The sequence below is a fragment of the Palaemon carinicauda genome, chromosome 26 (assembly GCF_036898095.1).
Source record: "Palaemon carinicauda isolate YSFRI2023 chromosome 26, ASM3689809v2, whole genome shotgun sequence".
Classification (NCBI taxonomy): domain Eukaryota; kingdom Metazoa; phylum Arthropoda; class Malacostraca; order Decapoda; family Palaemonidae; genus Palaemon; species Palaemon carinicauda.
In genome coordinates, this window is record NC_090750.1 from 32,545,943 (window position 1) to 32,566,380 (window position 20,438).

At 46.2% G+C, this 20,438-nt stretch overlaps 2 protein-coding genes across 2 annotated transcripts in view; both read left to right on the forward strand.

The window, feature by feature from the left end:
- The window catches only part of LOC137619876 (decapping and exoribonuclease protein-like), a 400,284-nt gene that overhangs the window by 243,078 nt on the left and 136,768 nt on the right, over positions 1–20,438 (forward strand). The gene's annotated exons all lie outside the window — the stretch shown is intronic.
- The window catches only part of LOC137619480 (uncharacterized), a 56,703-nt gene that overhangs the window by 13,297 nt on the left and 22,968 nt on the right, over positions 1–20,438 (forward strand). The window contains exon 3 of the mRNA XM_068349541.1: positions 15,864–16,026. The gene's annotated coding sequence lies outside the window, so the exon portion shown is untranslated. The remainder of the gene's footprint in view (positions 1–15,863; positions 16,027–20,438) is intronic.

Genomic DNA, 20,438 nt, shown 5'->3' on the forward strand with positions numbered 1-20,438 from the left:
AGCAGTGTGTGATGGAAAAGAGGAAGCATGTAACTTATTATTGATGTAATTAAACAAAAATGAATGAATGGAGAAGTATTGATTTAAAAGTTCAAGATAGAGACGACTGGCGAAATCTAACCAAGGCCACTTTGCATCAATAGGCGTAGTAGGAGATGATGATGATAATGAATTAAACAATGGCTAGGTTGATTAAAATTTGGAATTCAAATTGGCTGAAATTACATATAAAAATCAGGTTATACAGAATATTAGTTTAGTGAGATCTGTGTTACAGTATGGTCATGAGTCCTGTTATGACAATGAAACAATCTCTTAACATATTTTGGGTGAAGGGATACCAAATGGACCACATTTGGCAGGGCTTTCATATCTACTGTGGTGAGCATGTCTGGCCCCAGTTTGATATATAAAGGTGGGGCGATCAAGGTGTAAAGAAGACCTAACAAACTGTTAGCTTTCCCAGGAAGACCCTGAAAGTAAAAGCAAGGTATCCAGTTGGCTTAAACAAACATTGAAACTAAGTATACCACAAAACTTGAGTAAATAAAGACACTGATCCTACATTAAGCACTGGATCAAATGCCAAGTTCATAGAATTGAACGCTGCAATCGGTTGAACACAGAAAAGTGAAAAATTCTTTAATACAACAATGTTGCATATCATGAATACAAAATTAGATATATAAAGTGTATGATAAAATAAAACTAAAGTCTGTTATACAAGAGGCATGTAAAACAATTAAAAAGTGAAATGGCTTATTCAGAAAAAAATTCTAGAATGAAAATCTCAAGATGAAAAGTAATATATAAACTAAAATACCCCTGAAATTGACAAGTGAAAGATAAAGTCATTCTACTTTAGGTTATTCACAAATGTATGGTACCTAAGACTACTACATCTCCATAGTAATACATAAATAAAACGGAGAATAATTTTTATGCAATCCGGGTTACGGAGATGGTAAGGAGGTCACTGACTGATAAATGATCACTGCAACGGATAAGATATCTATGGAAAAGAACATGTTGACTATAAATTCTTAGAGAGAAAAGAACTTGCTGACTATAAACTCTCAGAGAAGCTAGATGACAGTGCCATTAGTGGGCAAGAAAGAGTACATATAATATGAATCCTCTTCGTCTTGTGATATAAGTTGAATGAGAGTGGGATTTCCTCTTGTATCTTCTGGATCTTGATTGATACAAGTCCAGGGAGACTGGGATTTCCTCTTGTATCTTCTGGATCTTGATTGATACAAGTTCAGGGAGACTGGGATTTCCTCTTGTATCTTCTGGTTCTTGATTGATACAAGTCCAGGGAGACTGGGATTTCCTCTTGTATCTTCTGGATCTTGATTGATAGTCTGCATGAACGAAAGAAGTGTGTCTGGCCCTTACTTCTTTCTTCATCATCCCCTCTACGGGGAAGCAGCATCCTGGTCTCTGCATAGCTGACCTCGAACCTCTGCAGGTAAACCATGCTTCCTTGTGTTCCGAGTATTGAGTCAATACTGTCGCGTCCCCCATACCCTGACGAGGTGGTATTGGGAACGTCCTAACCCAGAGTTTCTTCTGGAACTCCAGGTCAACTGCTTAGGACGGGTCACACTTCTTCCTTCACACACAAGCTTATGTAGGCCACACGGTTTCTTGCGGAGCAATGAACTTGTGAGATGCAGGGACTCCTTTTCTCGAGTGCGACTCACTCGGATTCTGAGTCCCCGGGTAAAGCCAAAGCCAGTATGGCTGGGGACTTTCCACCCTACCTAAGGGGTAAGTCACCCAATGTAGATAGCGTGTTTTGTATTTCTGTTACGGAACAAATGACAAATTCGAAGATAATTTGTATTTTTCCTAACCATATAAACCTTAGCTATTTACACATATTTGCCCGCCAGCCCTGTTCCCCAAGACAAGTCCTACCTCTAAGTGAAAGTGAGCATTCACCTGTGTGTGAGGGGGGAAGGGGTAGCTAGCTACCACTCCCCTACCCCCCCGCTAACTAGCGCGGGGGTAATACACCCTCGTTAAATTCTAATGGCTCGCCATTTCAGCTGCGCTAAAAGGTAAACCCAATGTAAATAGCTAAGGTTTGTATGGTTAGGAAAAATACAAATTATCTTCGAATTTGTCATTTTTAGGATATCTCGTGTGTACTGAAATCTTTGATAACAATTGTTTAGAATTATTTGTTAACATTTTAAAGTCGGGATACTTTACACAAGCAAGAAAAAAAAATGCTGATAGGTTAATGATCAATTAAACCTTATCTTTGTAATGAGTAGTTCAAGGTTAGTTAAAAAATAAAGTTAAAGTCCCTAAAAAGGCTGTATGAAACACAAAGTGATATATTTGAATAAGAAAAATATGGCAGTGCTACAATTGATAAACATTCTATGAGGTTCTGAAAGATCTGAAAGTATGTAGTGGGTACCTGAGATCCCAGACAGTGTATCTCGCATAGTTTGTTTTATTAAAAATGCTATGTCTGGAATATTGAAAACCTTAATTGTTAGCAATATATTAAAAATAAGTTTGGAGTGATGCAAACTTTAAATTAGAAAAAAATGCTGTATTTCAAGTGACCTAACGTTTAATTCATCATCAACTTGAGAAACATTGTAGGAATAGATTTTAGGTTATCTTGAACATTGCTAAATTTATAATTCATTGTTCATTGAGTTGCCGGATATACAGTACTTCCAATGTAATTGACACTACTGTATATTAATTAATAGTTGTTCCATGACTGACATGCAAACCATGCTATTTAATAGAGGTATTACTTTCGGCACAGCTGAAATGACAAGCCATTAGAATTTTAACGAAGGTTTACTACCTCATCGCTAGTTAGCAGGGTTAGGGGAGGGTAGCTTGCTAACCCCCCCCCCCCCCCCCCCTCACACACACCTGTGCTTGAACTCTCTTTGCTCTCGGCTCGGATGGTAGACGGACGTGTCCTCTCTCATCCTCGCCTCGCTCTTGACAGCCATTAATGCTTTTCTGCTTTGTCTTTCACAGGTTTGAGTGTGAAGTTGGCCCCTTCGATTATGCGCACCTGTCCTGGATCACCCGACCGCCCCTGTGTAACATTCATGTCGGCGGTCGAGACAGACCCTCACACCCTTTGCCCTTACTGTAGAGGCCAACGGTGTGATAGTGGTAATAAGTGTGGTGAGTGTAGGGAGTAGCCTTGCTCCCAGTGGGAGAGGTTTTCTTGGCGACGTAAGAAGTCAAGGCGGGATATTTCTCCTTCAAATTTTTCTTTGAAAGGAGAAAATCCCAAGGACTCTTCTTCCGTTGCCCAAACCTCCTCCGAAGCTCCCGCTTGATCGGTCTCTTTCGAGAGACCGCCGAGTGGTAGCGTAGACCGTGGTTCTGTTTCCCAAACTCGGGGTTCAAGAGATGGCGTTGCCTACCCTAGCGAGGCAGCTCGACCTCTCCCCCCGGGGGAGGATTTATCTTCCTTGGGGCTCGAGGGTTCGCCCTCCAAGGAAGCTCTTCTTGACATCATCCGATTGGGTGCCGCTGTCAAGCAATCGCCGACTTTGGCAGAGGTTGATCCTCTGTCAATTGTTGATGTTGTGGTGTCAGAGGTATCTAATGCGGTATCTCCTAATACCTCTGCCTCTTCTCATCCCGCAGTAGCTGAAGGCTTAGTTTCTCCCGTTCTTGCTCAACCTACGAGGGAGAAACTTAAGTCCAACAGTCTCTTCTGCCAGTGATTCTTCCCCTCGGGGGAGTTCACTTACAGAGACTCCTCTTTGGAGGACTGCTGAAGGTCAGCTTGCTGATCCTACGGCCCCCAGAGGGCGCATACGTCGCAAGGCTCGCCTTCCTCTTCGCCGGAGAGGCCTTCCTTCACCTTATAAAGCGGTGAGGAGGCGCCTCTTCGGTTCATCATCGTCGTTGCAGTCCGCTGCAGAGGAGCCTCGTCAGCGATCACCGACTGTTCCTGCTACCGTCCTGGACCTCTCTGTGGATCGTTCGCGATCCCCTTCGGTGGAAGGTCGTCCTTTCAAAGGGCACGCCGATCTTCCACCCGACAGACCTGCTGACCTGCCGTCGCCGTTCCTGGCAGCTGATGCGCTTTACGCGCCAACGAACCCTGTCTATCATGACAGTCAGGCACCGGTCCCTACGGGACAACAAGGGTATACGCGCCATCATGAGCATACGTCCCTTACGCGATATGATGATCATGCGCGCCAACGGTCTCCTGTACGCAAGACTTTACCTGAGATAGCGCGCCAGCGCTCACCTGCTCGCCAGCGCACTATTGCGCGCCATCAACCTACTGTGCGCCAATACCCTGCGTGCGCCAGCGTTCTCCTACGCGTCAGCGCTCGCCAATGTGCCAACGCTCTCCTGCGCGTCATCGCTCGCCAATGCGCCAACGCTCTCCTGCGCGCCAGCGCCCACTTACTGCCATCTCTCCTGCACACCCACGTTCTTCGGATCTGGGGGCTGTAGGGAAGTCAAGGGCTTCACCTACACTCCAGCGCTCGCCAACGCGCCGCCTGCTGTCTCCTGCGCTCCACCCCTTGCCAGCGCGCGTCACCTGCTCGCGCCTACGAGGATACGCGCGCATGCACTGCGCGCCCCATGCGCGCCCACGCCCGTCTCCTCCAGCAGCTATGCACCGCCATCCTCACGCGCACCCGCAGGATGCCCGCCCACACACACAGGTTCCGACTGCACGCCAGCGCGCAAGGGATATCTCTCCTGCGCGCGTGCGACCTACGACATCTTCTGGGGCGTGCGATCTCTCGCCCGCACGCCCACGGGTCCTTCATTCTGATCCTGCGCGCGAACATTCACCCGCGCGCCCGCTAGTGCACAATCTGCCCCCTGCGCACTCTCCTGTGTCTCCCGCGCACGCTTCTACGTGCCATCACTTGCCTGGGCGCACCAGCAGTCTCCCGCGCGCGACCCTGGGTATTCCCCATCGCGGGAGCGCCAATACCCTCCCGCGCGCGAGGCTGCAGGGCAACGCACGGCAAGGTCGCCATCCCCACATTCCCCTCCCCGCAAGCACAGAACAGCACGCTCGGCTGTGGAAGGGAAGCTTCCAGAAAGGTCCAGGAACATTTCTTCTTTTTAGGCGAACCCCCTATGGAAACTCCTTCCAGGGATCTGTCGATCCCTGTCCCTCCAGAGGGAGTGTCTGTGTCAGCCAACAGTCATGGTTTGGGGCACTAATCAGAGCGGTTACACAGGCTTTCAAGCCTGTTCTCTCTGAATTGGGCCACAAATCCTCGGCTGCATCTACCCCTCTGAAGAGAAAAGAGGAGCTTCGGACGCGGTGACTTCTCCAAGAACTAAGCTGTCTCCTCGTAAGCCCTCGAGGCAGGTTATCTCCCCCCAGACTTTTTCTCCCTCCCTGTCGGACGAGGATTTCTCGTCTTCAGGGGAGTCACGTGAGGTGAGACGTTCCCCCATCGCACCAATGAGGGAAACCCTACCTCGCATTGAAAAGTCTTCCCGGGTAGGGACGGAGAAGAACTTGCCTCCGTCTTTGTTGGAGTCCTGCATCCCTCCCAGGAGGGAGTCGAAGGACTCGAAGACATTGCCAAAATCCTCGACGAGACTTAGGACGGAGCCAGCTAGTCACTCGGAGAACGTCCACGATTCTCCCCAAGAAGAGCCTTTGGGGACAGGAGACTTCGCTGCAAGTCCGACATCCGGAGGAGAACTATAGGAGTCAGAACATGCATTTTGGCAGGTTCTGACTCTTATGAGGACTATCAATGGGTTTGCTGACCTAGAGATTCCCCCTCGAGAGGGCAAAGACACGGTCTTGAACCTAGTATTTGGAACTCAAAAACCTTCTAAGGCCAGTGCGGCTCTGCCCTGGTCTCAGGGGGTTAAGAGTACCAGGGACAAGATCGCGGTCCACCTCTCTGAGTTAGCCTCCTCCAACCGCTCCAGTGCCGGCAACAAGCTTCTCCCACCTCCTCGCGTACAGCAGAGGAGGTACAGTACTTCGAGATCTTGGAGAGCCTTGTTTAGCTCTTCCGCTTCACCATTCTTTGGAAGAGCTTACCAGGGGAGTCCCTCTTGAGAGACTCTCCAACCGGCAGGTCTCATTCTCGGCAACTGAGACCCTTAACCAGGAGAAGGTTGCGAAGTGTGCTATACAAGCCACTTCGTGGCTGGATATCTGGTTAGGGACCTTAGGTATCCTGATACGTTCGGAGGATTTCTCCAAAGAACGTACCAGGAAAACTATGGAGACCTTCCTCCTCTCAGGCACTCGCACGATTGAGTTTCTGGCCCACCAAGTCTCGAACTTGTGGGCGAACACCATCCTGAAACGTCGGGATGCGGTGGCTGAGAGGTTCCATCAGAAGGTCCCTAGCACCGAGATGAACAGGCTCAGGCATTATTCCTTGGAAGGAATGAATCTGTTTGAGCCTAAAGACGTGGAACATGCTGCTGAGAGATGGAGAAAGTCCCACCAAGACTCCCTCCTGCATAGGGCTTTGACATCCAAGCCCTATAAGCCTCCAGCACCCCAGCAGTCCCGTCCTACCAAGACCACGAAACTGACAACGGCAGCAAAGGCAGTGGTGTCTAAACCCTTTCCTGTCAAGGACAGGAAAGGCAAAAAGTCCTCCAGGGGAGGTAAAAATCCTAGAGGGAGAAGCCGAGGCTGCAAACGCTAGGATTGGTAGTCCCACTGGATGTCCACCAGTGGGGGGATGCCTACAAAGTTGCGCAGACAGGTGGCAGTAACTCGGGGCCGATTCCTGGACGATTTCTGTAATCAGTCAGGGATATCACGTCCCGTTCACAACATCTCTACCTCCCCTGACGACAAATCCAGTGTCATTGAGCTCCCTTGCCATGGGATCAGCAAGGGGGCAAGCCCTTCGGGCAGAAGTCCAGATCCTGTTGAAGAAGGGCGCTCTCCAAGAGGTCCTCGACGGGTCCCCGGGCTTCTTCAGTCGACTCTATCTTGTAAAGAAGGCGTCTGGAGGCTGGAGACCAGTCATCGACCTCTCGGCTCTGAACAAGTTTGTCAGACAAACTCCGTTCAGTATGGAGACCGCAGACACGGTTAGACTAGCAGTGAGACCACAAGATTTCATGTGTACACTGGATCTGAAGGACGTGTACTTCCAGATCCCAGTTCATCCGTCTTCAAGGAAGTACTTAAGATTCAGCCTAGACAACAATGAGTACCAGTTCAAGGTGCTGTGTTTCGGTCTCTCCACAGCACCACAGTTTTTCACCAGAGTGTTCACCCTAATATCATCGTAGGAACCCAGGATCGGCATCCGTCTCCTCCGTTATCTGGACGACTGGCTGATCCTAGCAGACTCGGTGTCATCCCTTCTTCAACACCGAGACAAACTTCTGGGACTTTGCCAGGATCTGGGGATCATGGTAAATCTCGAGAAGTCCTCTCTGCTTCCCACTCAAAGACTGGTATACCTAGGCATGATTATAGACACCAATCTCCACAAAGCCTTCCCATCAGACGACATGATAGCAAGGCTGAGGAAGGTCGCAAGCCCTTTTCTCAGACGAGAAGAACTTCCAGCCCAATCGTGGTTACGTCAACTCGGTCACCTCTCATCTTTGGCTCGTCTAGTTCCCAACGGTCACCTCAGGATGAGAGCCCTCCAGTGGCAACTCAAGTCTCAGTGGAATCAAGGTTACGATTCCCCGGACGTCATGATCCCTATGGGACCTGTGGAACGGACAGACCTCCAGTGGTGGGTGACAGACGAGAACCTACGAAGAGGAGTGGATCTTCTCGTCCTCCCCCCAGATTTGATGCGGTTTTCGGACGCCTCAAAGAAAGGGTGGGGGGCCCACGTACTACACCACACGACTTCAGGCCTGTGGTCAGAATCAGAAAAGTGCCTCCATATAAATCTTCTAGAGATGAAGGCCATTTTCTGGGCCCTTCAACAGATCCAACAATACCTGGCGGGTCACTCTGTGGTGGTGATGAGCGACAACACCACAGTAGTGGCTTACATCAACAAACAAGGAGGTACCTTTTCGAAGCAGCTATCCCATCTTGCAGTAGAGATACTGAGATGAACCGAAGTCCACTCGATTCCACTATCGGCACGTTTCATTCCAGGCAAGAGGAATGTACTCGCCGACAATCTGAGCAGAGCGTCTCAGATAGTGAGTACCGAGTGGTCTTTGGATCATCTAGTAGCCAACAAAGTCCTGACTTTGTGGGGTTCCCCGACTGTGGATCTGTTCGCAACAGCTCTGAACTTCAAGCTTCCGCTGTACTGCTCCCCAGTCCCGGATCCCAAGGCGCTCTGGCAAGATGCCTTCCAATAACGGTGGCACAACATCGACGTTTACGTCTTTCCCCCTTTCTGTCGGATGAGGAGGGTGCTCAACAAGACTAGAATATCGGTCAATCTTTCAATGACCGCTATGACATCACGCGGAATGGTTTCCGGACCTTCTGCAATTCCTTACGGAACTTCTGAGAGAACTCCCTCCGCGACACAATCTACTCAGACAACCATATGCCAACATCTTCCACAAAGGCGTAGCTTCGCTGTGACTTCACGCCTGGAGACTATCCAGCATCTTCTCGCTGAGAGAGGATTTTCGCAGCAAGTTGCGATTAGGATGTCTGGACATCTGCGAAAGTCATCCGCATCTGTCTACCAGGCAGAGTGGAAAGTCTTCTGTGGTTGGTGTCGTGGAAGGGGTATCTCTCCACTCGATGCCACTATTCCAACAATAGCGGAGTTCCTTGTGTATTTGCGGGAAGAAATGCGCCTTTCAGTCTCGGCGGTGAAAGGTTATCGCTTAGCCTTAAGTCTAGCCTTCGGGCTCAAAGGAATGGACATTTTTTCTTCGCTGGAGCTTTCCCTACTCATACGAAGTTACGAACTTACCTGCCCTCAGTCGGAAGTGAGACCTCCTCCATGGAACGTGGTTCGAGTTCTCAGGTCACTGAAGAGACCTCCCTATGAACCATTACTCCAGGCTTCAGATCGCCACCTAACTTGGAAGACGGTGTTCCTACTAGCTTTGGCTTCTGCCAAGCGAGTTAGTGAACTTCATGGTCTCTCGTATGACATCGCCCATTCAGGGGGATGGAGGAGGTAACGTTCAAATTCGTCCCCGAGTTTATTGCTAAGACTCAGAATCCGGGAGTAGCGGATCCTCGGTTCGATTCCTTCCAGATTTCGAGTCTCCGTTCTGTAACAGATGACCCAGACATCTCCTACTGTGCCCAGTAAGGAGCTTGAGGCTATATCTTAAAAGAACGGCTGCAGTCCGTCCTCAGGTGCAAGCGTTATTTGTTAGCACAGGGAGGACCAAGAGGAGGGTCACCAAGAACACCATCTCGGCATGGATTCGTAGGGTGATCCATCTGTCCCTGAATCCAGACCCTCCTCCGTCACGTCGCCCTAGAGCACATGATGTCAAGGGCGTAGCTACGTCACTGGCCTTCAAAAAGAATTTCTCAGTGACGCAGGTTCTTCAAGCTGGGGTGTGGAGCGTCAGACGACTACCTTCAAGACGTAACCCACAGGAGGCTCGATACGTTCTCTATCGGCCCTGTGGTGGCTGCACAACAGCTGGTTTAAAACCTCAAGCTCCTTATTGGATAAGTAGCTGAAGGTTGAGGGCATTGTTACCCGGCTTTAGTCTGCATGAATGAAAAGGTTAGTCTGGCCCTTATTCTTTTCTTCATCTTCCCCTCTCTTGGGGAAAGCAGCATCCTGGGTTCTCTGCATAGCTGATCTCAAACCACTGCAAGTAAACTATGTTTCCTTGTGTTCCTAGCATTAAGCTAATACTGTCACGTCCCCATACCCTGACGAGGTGGTATTGGGAGAGTCCTAGCCTAAAGTTTCCATCTAAAGAACTACAAGTCAACTTCCTAGGACGAGTCACACTTCATTATGCCTTCACACACAGCTTGCGTAGGCCACAGTCCTTGCGTAGTAAGGTTCTAGCGAGGTGCAGGGACTCCTTATTTTGAGTGCTGACACACTCAAATAATGAGCCCGGGCAAAGCCAAAAAGCCAGTACTGGCTGGGACGTCCACCCTTCCTAATAGGTGAGTCACCCCTATTAAATAGCGTGGTTTGTATGTCAGTTACGGAACAAGTGACAAATTCATAGATAATTTGTATTTTTCCTAACTATACAAACCTTAGCTATTTAATCAAACTTGCCCGCTAGCCCTATCCCCCTTCAAGTCCTACCTCCAAGCAAAGTGAGCTCAAGCTCAGGTGTATGTGAGGGGGGGGGGTAGCAAGCTACCCTCCCCTACCCCCGCTAACTAGCGATGGGTAGTAAACCCTTGTTAAAATAATAATGGCTCGCCATTTTAGCTACGCCGAAAGTAATACCCCTATTAAATAGCTAAGGTTTGTATAGTTAGGAAAAATACAAATTATCTACGAATTTGTTATATGTTTTTAGCTTGGGAACTTACACAAACATTTTATAGTAATTCACTAAGGTATAAAAGACACCAAGGATTAGTATCCAGTTATTGATGCCTGTTATTACCGTATCTTTATCAGTGTCAAACAATTGAATCCCATCATGTATTTAGGAAAAGTTTTATGTGTACCATACATGATGTTAACAGATCAGTAATAAGATATTTTTGAACCAACTGATAAGTTGTGGAATTTATTCAATTGAGTTTAAATTAGTTGCTAACTAAAGTATATGGCTTCTTTTCAGATAATCCACTTTATATATCTTGGCAAGACAGTATGTGGATTCCACATCTAAACTCAGCAAATATTTTGGAGTATTTCTCTGAAAGAGCAAATCCCTTTTACTCCAGGGATTGCAACAATGAGTTCATAAAGATGCAGCAGAATACTAGGGTAGACCAGTTGACGTAAGTTTTTAATGTATAAAATTGCTTCCTTCAAATATATACTTAATCAATTGCTTACATTGTTTTGCATACAGTATTTACTGTACTGTATTTAAGAATTAAGCTACTGTGCTAGTAAGACTTTACAGTACTATTATATTTTTTAACATGAAAAAAAGGGATTTTGACAAAGGAAAAGGAAAAATCTATTTCTGGGGAGATACCTGTGATGCCCGGTGAAAGGGTCCTTCCTTACACTTTTCTGATATAAATTCTTCCAATTATACCAGAGATAGTTAAAGTATGGAATGCAGAGGTTACTACCCTCGCGCGAGCACCCAGTGGGCGTCGTGTATAAAGCAGGGGCGTGTGAAAACCACTTTTCACAGGCTGTCTTCCATTTAGATAATTCCTTCATCAAAGGGAAGGGCCGTAACAGAGGCCCTAGCTACCTTACCTGAGCCACTCTACCGACGCCCGACGCTAGCGACATCTGTACTACATCCTTCTGTTGGACTTCGTAAGCGTCGTTTTGTTCTTTTGTGCCAATTGGTTTTTTTTCTCGGTTTAAATTACTAATTTACAGTATAGTATTCAATATTGATTTGTATTCATTACAGTATATGGTAAAAGATATTTGTGTTGGTTGAGCTTAGTACAGTATTATAGTTAAGTTATTTATTCCTACGCGAATATAAACTTCTGAGTCATTTAATGAGGTTACTTCTGGTTTTGTCTATTACTGCCAGACCAAAGAAAAGAATTGGTAGATTGCATCATGCTATGCTTCTGGGCTGCTTGGGTGCATGACAGGTTATGCTTGTCACAAGCATCTATTCACTTCACTTCAGGCTGTGGAGGCAGTATGATGCCCCTGCTTTCACTTCTACAAGCAGACACTTGCATCGCCCGCTCATCACCCTTATTTTTGCCTGGTCTTATGTCTTTGTGTTAGGACATTATTTGTCACTTGCGTGTGAATTATTTGTGTTACAGTGTGTGTGCCTTTCGACTATGTTGACCTCGATGCGTTCCTGTCCAGGCTGTAATGGTCGCCTTTGTGGAATCATTATGAGCAGGATAGATGTGGACCCTCACCCGATATGTCCGGCATGTAGAGGGAAGAGATGTATGGTAGAATCTCCATGTGAGTACTGTATTGTAGGGAGTGGTCATCCTCCTAATGGAATAGATATCATTTTCGTTGAAAGAAGCAACCCAAGAGAGATCGTTTGCCTGTTTTTCCCTCAGTAAGTGGTGAGGAGAAACGCAATGTAAGTGTGGCGTTGGACCTTCACCCCCATCCAAGTTCTGTATGTCCGAATCCCTTTGAGGTATCTGTCACGGGATGATGGCCCTAATTTATTAAGCATATTTTATGTCCCAGTGTCAGTAATGTGCATTACAAGATTGAACCTGTTTTTATCGCATATTCCTGCTATGGCTGCTGCGCTCCCTGAGGCAGTTCTACTTGATACCTCTATTCCAGACTAAACTGCCTTGTCTAGATCAACTTCACCTCCCATAAGTGGACTGAGTGGGGAGTTATACCTCTTTGATTAGGCAGATAAGATGTTCCTGTTAGAAGTGTCTCTGATAAGAACAGTAAAAGCATCTCCTCACTCCTGTAAGGACCTTGGAGTTGAGCCTGTCATTTCCCCCTCTACTGAGCCAGCCTTATTGTAAGAACCTGATTACAAGTCTCTAATTCGTTCTACCGAGAAAGGCCTGCCTCGTATGACTAGGGGTCCTCGGCAGAAAACTTCTACAAAGAGTGCCCGGGATGAATTACGAGATTTGTCATCTTTGTACTATGAGTACTATGTCCCCCCTCCCCCCCCTTAAGATTTGGCAATACAGTACCTTCATGCTCCAAGCAGGCCCCTCCTCCCAAGCTTCCTAAAGCTGGGAAGTCAAGTGTAACTACTGTATTCTTGCCATACCTAGAATTTCATCCAATAATTCCTGTCTGGTCAAACGTACAGATTCTTAAAAAAATGAATGTGTCAATGGCTGTAAACCCGATGACATCGCTGTACACGGAGCCTTTACTGTGCGAGAAGTTACCCATCCTGCATCCTAGGCAGGTCCAAGCAAGTTGTCACTCCCAAGCGTCATGACGTTGCTGAACACGCTGCCATCTTGACATGCGAGCGTATTCCTCCGCATCGTGATGATGCTAAGAAAATGGCTATTCATCCATCGGATAGTAGAGGCCATAATAAACCATACAGAGTCCCACCGGAGTTTTATAAACTCTTGGCCAGGGACCGAAGGGATAAAACCTCTCTTTACGCAGGTAAGAACCCTGTTTCTTATGCTAAAAACAAATCCTTTGTTCTTTTTCAATCGGTCTGACAATCAAGACTAGTAGGATAGGCGTTCTTTGGAACTATTCTTTTTCAGGAAATTCTTTTCAGGTACTGGAAGCGGATTCAGGGCATGGAAAATTTTCCCCCTTTCCAAGAATCACCCCTACATCAAATGTAGAAGAACGATCTGGCAGACGATGTAGACGTGGTCCTCGCTGTAGATGTTCAAAAGAACTTAAGTATTGAGTACTCTCTCTTGCCACGTAGAACGAGTTCTGTGAGAGGTTTTAACTCCTCTGTCTCTCGATCTAGACAGAAACGACCACTCTTATGATGGGAGTGATCTAAATTCCTCCCACTCCTCCGCCTCCTCTTCCTGGTATCACTCAAGGGAAAGGAAGGATAAAGAGCTCCCTCAAATCAGAAAATCATCAGTAGGACATTATCATGATTGATGATGCTCCTGAGAATAATGTGGCATGTGCGAGTACAAGCTCTGCTAATGTACCGCCACTTGAGGCCCCAGTATTGAGTTGGAGGTTCCTCATTTTATTAAGATTGTGAGCCTAATGTCCCACTTACGAGGTCTAGATGAACCTCCTTTAGCACACACTGTTAATAGATGATGCTGCATTGATGATATCTTCCCGCTGTCTCAGAATCCCAGACCCTTACCAACCAAATGAAAGACACTCGAACTTTTGAACTCTAAAGTCTCTGCTGCGGAAAACTAGTTAAAAGCAGGTAGGGCTTCGAAACTTTTACCATTACTTCTGCCACGCCAGAGACTTTTTATGTTAACTCTGGCACTTTTCAGAGTCCACTACCTATTGATCTAGATGTGGCCAACTTGGTACTTTCAGTTTCAGCTGAAAGACTGCAGAATTTACCAGCCACGTTCTCAGGTCTTGAACGTGCAAATATGAAGGTAGCTGCCATGGCTGGCATTCAGACCTGTTTGTGGATAGACCACTGGTCTGGGGCACTCTCAATTCGCCTTTTCAATGATTATATGATTATCAGGAAGAAGACCATACGGGACCATTCAAGGAACTCCAGATCTGGCACCAGGGCCATAGAGTTTCGCCGCCACCAAAATGTTTTCCCATGGGGAAACTGTTCTAAAGAGGTGCGCGCTGTCTTAGCAAGATGCTGTAAACAGCTGTCCCCTAGAGATACCACAATCTCAGGGAACTCTCCTAATCTCCTTCTGTCCTCAGACGTGACTAAAGCTATTGAGAACTTAGAAAGACTGGGGTAGAGCCCAGTAGATAACAGAACAGCGACAACGAGGTTGTCAATTCCTCAGAATCAGACTAAGAACTCGTCAATTAGGCAACTCCTCATGGAGGGACAAGAACCTGGGAGGCAGAATCCTAAGCCTAACTTTCATCGGAGAGGTCATCCCACCGGCTGAAGAGGACGTGGTAGCAAAAGTTCACGCTAGGTACGGCTTGTTCCCCAGGTTACCCCCAGTGGGGGGATGTATGCAAAGCAACTGGCAAAGGTGACAGGACTTATGGGCTGACCCTTGGATGGTAGAAGTCCTCCATTCAGCGTATCGTATCCCATTCATAGACTGTCCACCGCCTCTGACCCGAGTCAGATCCTACCATACTATATGAAAGGATCATCAAAGAGCTACTTGCAGAGGAAGTCGCCAAACTCCTGAGAAAGGATGCGGTAGAGGAAGTCCTAGACGACTCTCTGGGCTTCCTCTGTAGTCTATTCCTGGTAGAGAAGCTGATGGGAGGTTGGAAACCCGTCATAGACCTCTCCCTTTTGAACCTTTCCATTCTGCAGACGAGGTTCTAGATGGAGACGCCATCCTCGGTTTTCCAGGCCATCAGGAAGAACAACTACCTTCTGACCATAGACCTGAAAGATGCTTACATTCAGGTACCCCTCCATCATGCCTCAAGGCAGTACCTAAGGTTTTCCTTTCCAAACAATCTATTCCAGTTCAGCATGCTGTGCTTTGGCTTGTCTACAGCCCCTTGAGTCTTCTCCAAAGTTTGTCCTTTTCTCAGCTTGGTTTCATGTCATTGGTATCAGACTGTTGAGGTACTTTGATGACTGGCTTCTCTTGGAGGAATCCCGAGCTCTCCTGCTGAAGCACAGAGGCATGTTGCTGGATCTGTGTAAGGAGTTCGGGATTCAGCTGAACCTCCAGATGTCCAGTCTCGTCCATAACCAATCCATCAAGTATTTGGGCATGGACATAGACTCGGTGCAAGTCAAGGCCTTCTCTGCGACAGACTGATTAGCGAGGTTCAGGACTTTGGCAGCAACTTTCCTGAAAGGGGACCTCCTTCCTGCCCATATGTGGCAGAAGTTACTAGGTCACCTCACCTCATTAGAGAAACTCGCCCCCCTGGGGTGATTGCCAGTGGTCTCAAGCTTCAGATCACCCTGCAACCCTGCTATAAGTACTTCAGGAGGTGATATTGGACATAAACCTTTTATAGTAATTCACTAAGGTATAAAAGACACGAAGGAGTAGTATCCTGTTATTGATACCTGTTAATACCGCATCTTTATCAGTGTCAAACAATTGAACCCCATCGTGTATTTAGGAAAAGTTTTATGTGTACAATACATGATTTTAACATCAGTAATTAGATATGTATGAACCAACTGATAGGTTGTGGAATTTATTCAATTGAGTTTAAATTAGTTGCTAACTAAAGTATATGGCTTCTTTTCAGATAATCCACTTCACATATCTTGGCAAGACAGTATGTGGATTCCACATCTAAACTCAGCAAATATTTTGGAGTATTTCTCTGAAAGAGCAAATCCCTTTTACTCCAGGGATTGCAACAATGAGTTCATAAAGATGCAGCAGAATACTAGGGTAGACCAGTTGACGTAAGTTTTTAATGTACACTATCGTATTGCTTCCTTTAAAAATATACTTAATCAATTGCTTACATTGTTTTGCATACAGTATTTACGGTACTGTATTTAAGAATTAAGCTATTGTGCTAGTAAGACTATTATATTTTTTAACATGAAAAAATTACTAATTTACAGTATAGTATTCAATATTAATTTGTATTCATTATGTGGTTAAAGATATTTGTGTTGGTTGAGCTTTATTACAGTATTATAGCTAAGTTGGCCCTGAGGACTTAATGGAAGTTCTATTTAAGTAGGCTTTCAGAGTGTTTACTGGAAATAACGATGGATCCTGAGGAAGTGGAACAATCTTCCAGGGGGACTATCTGTTCTGGGGGTTCCCATTTTTCGCTAAGAAAATTTTGTCAGGGGAGAGAAGGACCTCCCCCGACGAGAGAAATTCAATATGGCCTGGATCTCTAGTCAAGGCTGAGAGTTCTGATATTCTGGCGCCAGAAGCTAGGCTCATTAGGAACAAGGTCTTCCTTAATAAAGGAAGTTTCACCTAAAAAACAAGTCCCCAAAATTGCTCCCGGTCGCATATTCCTGAAGTAATGATGGAAATAGACCCTCTAGGATATTAGAACCAATCAGAGCGTGATTTGTAGCGGTGACGTCATGAGACCCCGCCCTCCTAGGGCTACCACGTATACGCTTTTCTTAATTCTTGCAGAAGCACCAGTTGTATTAATCTTATATAATAGGTTTAATATTGGTACATATAGTTATTATAGATATATACAGAAAATATGTATCAACTATGTTGTACCAGCTAATATTTACGCTGGCACTTACGCATCTTAAGTTACTGAGATATGCAAGGCTTATGGGACCATTGCAATGAAACACGCAAAAAGCCATGCCCATGACAATCAGCCGCTTCATTACATAATTTATGTAGAAGCACCAGTTTTGAGAATACTGTATAATTATGTGAGGTTATAATATTGGTAAATATAATTATTAAAAAAAGTACAGATACGCAAGGCTGGCAACATTGCTCAATAAAACACACCAGAAAGGCTATGATCCCATGTCAATCAGTTGTTTTGTTACGTAATACTTCACTCATTGAAAAAATGACTCGACTACTCATATTGGCCCCGACACTTAAGGCATTTAATACATGAAGTAGGCCGAGTTTAACATTTTTTTACTTTGAATTTTATTTGGAATCATTGTACCCTTCAAAATGCCAAATTTTGCCCTGTTGATCATATATATTTCTTCTGCAAGTTGATTTGTTCTTTGCTGTTTATATACATATATATTTTCAATATTTAACTTAGCCGGTGATTATATAAGCTGCAACTCTGTTGCTCGACAGAAAACTCTACGTTAAAAATCCGCCAGCGATCGCTATGCAGGTAGGGGGTATACTTCAACAGCGCCATCTGTCGTGCAGGTACTCAGTACTCAATGTAAACAAAGAACTCAATTTTCTCTCTGTCGGGCTACCGGCAAGACCTACTAATTCGCTGTTGCTAACTGGATTTGTTTTCACAACTATTTGGTGAAGTACACTATTCTAGTTTTGAGCTTTCGCTATGCAGGTGTTTTATCTTCATCTCAAAACTTGAACTCGTTTTGGATAGATTTAATTATGGTGACAAAGAGAGTATGGACTTTCTTTCACTTTTAAATGGCCGACCCTTCCCTTAGACGGAAGTGTGTTTAGGCTTTTAGTAATTTTCTTATCACGTTATAGATCTATTTTTGGGCTCAAGCCATGTCGTCCTGATGGAAGTTCCTTAAAGGCAGCTTCCTAGGGTATATTACAACTACGGCGATATTCCCAGAGAATTTACCTTCAGGTACCCAGAATTCTAACTCCTGGAGCGAGTATCCCTAAAAAGACCTTAGGGATATCGTAAATATCAGTGGACGTATTCTTGACACGCCTCATAGCAATCTATACCCCGAATAGAGTTAACACTTCGTAGGGGTAAAATGGCAAGAAAACGAAAACGATAAGAAAGGGGGGAGCCGTTCATAAGGCATCCCTCCTCCCCGTTTCGAAAGCGTGCCCTGCGCCGCTCACGGCGCCATCTGTATTCCTTTTTGCGTAGCTCTACGACTCGGTGTGTTTTCCCTGTTTACTACCCAATCTTGGAATTTTCTCGTTTAATAATGCTTTCTCCAACTTCTTCTGCCTCGGATAAGTTGAGTACTATTTCTTTTATGTATAAATGTAGGCTCTTGGTTAAAATTAAAGTAATTAAAAGAGTTATCTTTGATACAAGAGCTGTTGCCTGCTGGAGGCATCATGGATGCTGTCGCTCGCTAGAATAGGATTTATTTGTTAGCAAGAGCGACGTTCCCAGCCCCTTTGCGCTTAAATATTAGCTACTTAGCTTATTTAGGAATTCTGTTATGATGCGATAGTAGTGTGCCTGGCGAAGTTTTGCCAAGGCTGCCAACACTAGTCTTCGTAGGCTAGTTGTTGGCCTATGTACTTCCTGCATGATAATTAGTCTTCCAAATGTGAATTTATTGCTTTAAGCGTTAGGCAACGTTATACATATAAGTCCTTTTCGAGTACCTTCCAAGATAGTATTGGTGTGAGTTTCGGTGAATTAGGTAATCGATTCTCTTAGTGCCTAGGCTAGGTTGTCTTAGGTCATTATAATATTATCTGTTCCCCGTTTGCTCCCTTCTCTTCGGGGAAGGGGCAAACCCTTTCCCTCTGTTTAAGCCTTAGGCTTAACTCTAGTGGTTTATTTGAATTAATCTTCAAATATATCTATGCTGGAGTAGTACTGTACCTTCCCGTTCCAACTGTATTGGTTCAGAGGGGGACAGTACAACAGTGTTTAGTCTGAGCCCGGTTTGTCTGGCATGGGGCAGAGTCTCCCTTGCTGATTGACTCGGGCATTAAGGGTTATCCCCTTGGTCCACCTTGTTGGGTTCCAGTAGTGATCCCTTTACTCGGTGACTCATCAGACTGTCCTATTGCCGTTCCGGTCTCGGGATATGTTCCCTTTTCTGGAAAGGCAATTCCTTCCTTGCCGTGGTTCTTGGGAGGCAGCCAGTAGTGCCGGCCTCCCTCTCGGGTCTTTCTCTAACTGAGATGAACTGTCTTAGTTGGGAATGACCCTTAACCAAGGTAAGGTTGGATAGGACCCTCTGTCCTTCCCTTCTCTTTTTCCGTTCCTTGTGTCAGTCGTCTGCATCCTTGCCTAGTCTAGGTTGGGATGAGGAACTGACGTGGTCTCCTGTCGGCCGGCAAAGTGTGCCGACCGGCAGAGACCATTACTTTGAGTGCTGCCCGGTCCTTTCTTGGTCCCTCCATCGCTGCCGTCTGAAGATTCAGTAGGCAGCGGTTAGGAAGCTTGACTTAGTGTCTCCCCTTCCTTTCGGCACTCTTTCGGGTGCCGGGCCCAGAGACTCATAGTCTCTTAACCCGGCACTCATTCTATTTTCTTAGTATGTGTTGTCCTTGCCGTCTGCCGGCCTACAGGCCGGCCGTCGGTGGGGAGGGGTGTTCTCCAGTTCTCTTGCTGTCGGTCGGCGTTGGGATGTATACCTTTGCCGGCCGGTCTCTTGCTCATCTGCCGGCCACTACAAGTGGGGCCGGCAGCCGAGCGCTGCCTAGTGTTGGGGGCCAGCCGGCAGGGTTTGTTTACTGCTGCCGGCCGGCCTGCGACACTGCCCAGTCAGCCGGCCACTAAGAATGATGGCCGGCAACGCAGTGCAAACCGGGTGGCTACGGTCCGGCAACCACTGCCGGCCGGTTCAGGCATGGGATCTGGAGTTCTCCCCAATAAAGGTGATCTGATGTTGTGTACTTGAGATCTCCCTTTCGAAAACAAGGGGGGGGGGTGCTGATCGGCAATAGCCGGCTGGCACACCACCCTCAGGTACTGTATCAGTCCTCTCTTGGTGGTATATTCAACCAAGGGAGTTCATGATGTAGTAGGTTACAACACTGTCTTTTCTATCTTACTTGTGTTACTGGTATAATCACCTGGTGTCGCCTTACAAGGATAAAAGATAATTCTTTTATCCCTGGCCAGAATGGTAATATTTTACCTTAGGTGTGAGCTACACCTAATTTCCTTTGGAAATACGTTCTCTGGTTATTCTAGTAAAGACTAACTATGTGACTTGGCTGGTGGGCTTCCACAGGTGTTTGTGTGGGTTTCACAAGTAGGTGTCTTTCCCTTATTCTTGTTGAATACTCATTTGTTACATGTGAATTGAAATTCACTTGATATTCATGGAAATTTTTCTTCTTTTACAGGAGGAGCATCCGAAGTGTGATAGTGTCTTCTGCAATGTCCGCAGTAAGAACTTTTGCGGACATGCCTCGTGTAGGAGGCACGCGGCTTGTGCAGCCTCCAATGATGACCATCGTTACTGGGATCCGCAGGTATGTGCTG